Raw genomic sequence first — 5,521 nt, 5'->3', positions numbered from 1 at the left:
TTCATGTTTTTCATTCAGATATTTATTATGTTAAGGTTACATAAGGAATAGTTATTTGTTAAATATAGCAATATACATTTTCTCATGAATCAGTAGTTTCCATGGAACAGATTACTAACAATGCTTTTATGGATGTAGATCACAATGGGACAACATCACCTCACATTATAAAAGTATGGGCACTCCTGAAGCTGATTACTGCGCTAAACTCAGGCTTATTCTATTAATTTAAACAGTTTATTGTAAATAAGCTAACTCACTGGCAGCCAATAAACGTATAATTTTGAATTTTTCTGTTGCCGTTAAAATGTCTTTTGATGTGGTTGAAGAATGCAATTATAAACTGTGAAGTTCTTATTCTAATGCAAATTAACATTTAGCATAGCTTTCAGCAAGCAGCTGAAGGGGAAACATTATGAAAGTACCAGGTGTTTGAACCAAACTGCCTCTGGTCATATATACTATAGGTATTTAGTGGAGAATCCACATTACACTGGATTTTTGGTTTTGGTGCCAAAAGTGCTTTATTGGCTTATAGTGGCACAACATTTAGGGTAGTGCCGGGCCAAGTCCCCACTCATGTGAGAATAAGAAGGTGTGTGCAGCTCACTGCCGATGGGATGGGGAGTTATCTGATTTGTGGGCAGTGTAGGGACAAGGATCCATACTAGAAGTAGTCCACATTTGAGGTATGTACCTAGCACCCCCAAGTTTTGTGCCCTAGGCACGTGCCTCTTCTGCCTACCCCTATTTTGGTGCTTCACTGCAATCACATCTACCATAAATAAATAATAAAGATAATAAATAATAAAAAATAAAGATTTTCAAACGTTATCCTGCTGCCTCTTTGCAATCTAGTAGAGTAATCTCTGGGCCATTACAGCAGACGTAGTTATTTTAGGACCTGTTGCTTTGCGGCACAGTCATTATTTCTTTGGATGTCCGATATTTGTGATATACCTTATCCTTCATAAACAAAGGAATGAATTCACACTGAAGAACTGTCATATCCTTGGACTAGAGAGTAAACATATTTTGTGATGTCAACACATTTCATTGTAACATGCAAGACAAAAAACATAGAATCTACAATGCTGACTCGAAAAGGACCATCATGCACTGTGGATTCTATGTTTCCATGTTTCCTATTGATCTCAGCTATGCTCCTGTTTATTAGCAGGATCAAAAGAGTACCGTTTGCAAAGGGTTAAAGTGTTTAAATGGTGGGGGAAACACATAATAGAACTAATATCTGACAATTGTTCTAAAATTAAATGTGCGAACCATTAAGTAAAATGAATAATCTGTATTTGCTTTCAGATATACAGATGCCTGCTGCTGCTGTTTTAATGACAATAAACACTCCTCATGACTCACACCTACTACCACTGACTGTATTGCATTGGCTTTACATGACGGGAACATGACTGATGTGAATGATGTTTAATCTCTGTGAAATGCTGTGGACTATGTTGGCGCTATATAAATATAGGAATCATAGTTTGCATATAAGCAGAGAGAAAGTAGCCAGGAGTAAAAAGCAGGGGACGTGTAGCTATCAGGATATATTTCTGCACCAAGCGTTGTACCCCAATATCATTTGACCAATTTATTCTAAATTTAAGGGCTTATTTGGAAATGAGTGGACACTTAGGGGCAAATTCATCAAGGGTCGAATTTCGAGGGGTTAAATCCCTCGAAATTTGACTGGGGAATAGAATCCAATAGAATCGAATAGGTAATTTGGGCGAATTTACGCGCTGGCGAATAGTCGAATTGGTGAATATTTGCCAGGTGAATAGGCGCTCGATTGAATATTCGCTCGAAGGATTTTCATTCGATCGAATGCCTTTTTATTCGCTCAAAAACTTGGAAAACAAGCCTATGGGACTTTCCCATAGGCTTTTAAAGCAGTTCGGTAGGTTTTAGGTGGCGAAGTAGGCAGTCGAAGTATTTTTAAAAGAGACAGTACTTCGACTATCGAATGGGCGAATAGTCGCAGCATTTTTGCGCTCGATCCAGTACTTCGACTATCGAATGGCGAATAGTCGCAGCGTTTTTGCGCTCGATCTATTCGAATCATTCTACTCAGGCGAATTTACGCCAATTCGATAGTCGAGGAGCACAAAAATTCGAAGTTTTTTTACTTCCTTCACTCGAAGTTAGTGAATCGGCCCCTTATATTTATCCAATAATCCAAGTGGCAGAATATTAGGCAATAATTAGCATTTTTCAAAAACGTAGAATAGGTGGCCACTTAATGATTTTATATTTATATTAGTCTTACTGACGAATGAACAGTTTTCCTTTTTTATTGCCTTGGCACCCTGATGACATGGGGGTTATTTGACATAACTGATATATACCAGACAGAAAATGGTAAACAAACAAACAAGGGGGTAAAAGGAGGAAAGAGAATAAACACAAGAATAATATAATGACAAAGTAGAAGAATCGTCAATGAGCCTTTCACAATATCCAGTTAAAACTTTGATTGATGAATATTAGGGAATGGAACAAATCACACACAGGCAGATGTTCATATGGATGATGGATGAATGAATTATAAAAATGACACAAATGATACAAAAGTATCTCCAGACACTGCACTAGTGCTAAAGGGTTGCAGCCACCAAATAGAAGGACAAGGTCCAGGTCAAACATTACATTAAAAATGAAGGGGTGCAAACTCATAGTCATACTATCAATTTTTTTTATACAAGCATGGTACTGTATGTATATTGTGAATACGAAAGAATACTTATCTGCACAAAATCGCCCATCAGTAATGACACCTTCAGTTGGTATAAGGTGGTTTTTTTGCCATTAACCAGTGGTGAGATCTGACATCTCTGTGCTGGCGGATTTTAAGCACAGTGTTTTTGTTTAGTCACTTTGGTTTTAGTAAGGGATAATGCAAGTAAACGGCTGATGTGGAAATGTTTTTGTTTAATATGATGTTAATTTCCAATACTCACCACAAGCATACAACCCATATAGCATGAATACTGTACATACATACACATTTATTCACTTGATTTTTTCTTGTTTATTATAATTCCCATTGCCTCTTGAATGCCTCTTAGTGTCTTAAGTGTTACAGGTATAGGATCTGTTATCCGGAAACCCATTATCCAGAAATCTCCAAATTACGGAAAGGCTTTCTCCCATAGACTCCATTTTATCCAAATAATCCAACTTTTTAAAATTGATTTCCTTTTTCTCTGTACGGGTAAGGGATCCGTTGTCCGGAAACCTGTTATCCAGAAAGCTCAGAATTAAGGAACAACCGTCTCCCAGAGACTCCATTATCATCAAATAAACCAAATTGTTTTTTAATTATTTATTTTTTCTCTATAATTATAAAACAGTAGCTTGTACTTGATCCAAACTAAGATATAATTAATCCTTATTGGAGGCAAAACCAGCCTATTGGGTTTATTTAATGTTTAAATTATTTTCTAGTAGAGTTAAAGTCTGAAGATTCAAATTATGAAAAGATCTGTTATCCGGAAAACCCCAAGTCCCGAGCATTCTGGATAACAGGTCCCATACCTGAAATAATAAGACAGTACCTTGTACTTGATCCAAACTCAGATATAATTAATCCTTATTGGAAGCAAAACTAGCCTATTGGGTTTATTTAATGTTTAAATGATTTTATAGTAGACCTAAGGTATGAAGATCCAAATTATGGAAAGATCCATTATCCGGAAAACCCCAGGTCCTGAACTCTGGATAACAGGTCCCATACTTATATATGTTTAAGCTTGCTAACATTATCCAGTAGGTGGCACCACGGCAATGCACGAGTAGCAATTTGGGAATTGATCCAGTTTACAAAAGTGGAGAAGAGCAATCACCCCCTGCAGATAACAGATTAAGCAATACACAGCATCCTGCAGTAAGTGTTTTGAAAGGTAACTGAGCTTATGATGTGCATGTTTTTGTGGAGCAGGGCAAGCCTTTTGAAAAACAAAGGGGTTTGTGAAGATCCACCCAATAGGTTGAAGAGAAATCGATGTGAGCTCATTTATTCTCCAGGATGAGAGCCACCGTTTATGGAGCTCTGTTGCACTTGAGTATTGATCAGGACAAAAGCAATCTGCAGAGGCTCTTGAGCAGGGATCGCTTGTTATTCTCAGGGCCAGAGCTGAACAGACAACAAAAACCATGGACAGTATGACAGAAGCAAAATCATCACATTATCTTTGGAGCACTCATATTTCTGAAGGTTTCAATAAGTAAACAATAATGGACTCTCTGGAACATTGTATTTCTTGGTCCTGTGACCCTCCATCTGGTTTTCATTTACTGCCCCCAGCACACATGAACTCCAGTTCAAACTGGGAATTGAAGTCCAATAACAGCTGACTGAACAGCTCCATACATAAGAGAATCGTAAAGCACCTGACTGGTGCTCAGGGGAACCTTCCGTTGGCAGTTTTAACAGGTGCCAGTACATTGCAACTAGATGTAAGTCGGTCTGTGTAGACACAGAATGCAACTTTCCTTGACAGTGTGCACTCGCTCAATCTACATGTTTATACATTATCCTCTTATTTCCCATACTGAATATTCAGTGTCCCCAATTTGAATTCTTCTGCCACTTCATTATACCACAAGAGTAAATCACTGCTCCTTTTCTCTGCTCCATATACACATTTCCTCTTTACAAATAAATTCCATTTAATGGATTTAACCAGCTCACCTTCAGCCATTGTTGATGGTATTTCATTGGTGCATGCACATTAAAGGAAAACTTTATAATAGGTCTCTTTACAATGTAGGTCTCTATAAAAAGATATTGCATAAAACAGCTCATATGTAAAACCCTGCTTTGTGAAAAGATACCATTTTCATCACAATATACTTTATTGGTAGTATGTGCCATTGGGTAATCATAAATTGAAAATTGCCATTTTAAAAAATGAGGGCCGCCCTGGGATCCTATGATACATGGGACACACAACAAAGCAAATAAGGTTCTGTCTTTTGCTTCCGCGCCTCTTCCTGTTACAGTTAGCGCTGCACAGAGAATATGAAATGGAAGGGAAAAGATGTAAAAGGGCAATATTTACTCAAATCTATATATACCAGTTTGGTAAAATCCTTTAATATGCCACATAATATGATATAAACTATCCGTTGCTTAAGTATTCATTTTGGGGGCAGTGGTGGAACTACCGGTGGCAGCAGGGGGTGCGAGCGGGCAAGCCCGTGCGCCACTGAAAATGCGTACGGAGGGGGACGGGGCCCGGCTGCACGTCACGCACCAGGGCCCGCCTCCCTCTAGTTATGCTACTGTTTGGGGGTAAAGTTTCCCTTTAAAGAAAAAAGAAACTGGGCATGCAACACGCTGGTAACACAGATGTTCTGCAAGGGGCACCCACTCAGCTTTGTCTTTGCTTCAGATTTTGCTGTACTTGGCACCACCCCTTGAGTATCCTTATGGAACTACTCTGACATTCACTTATAAGAGAGCGATCAAAAATCGATGTTGTGTGTAGTATATATATAT

The sequence above is a fragment of the Xenopus laevis genome, chromosome 3S, assembly GCF_017654675.1.
Source record: "Xenopus laevis strain J_2021 chromosome 3S, Xenopus_laevis_v10.1, whole genome shotgun sequence".
Taxonomy (NCBI): domain Eukaryota; kingdom Metazoa; phylum Chordata; class Amphibia; order Anura; family Pipidae; genus Xenopus; species Xenopus laevis.
This window is presented reverse-complemented; position numbering follows the sequence as displayed.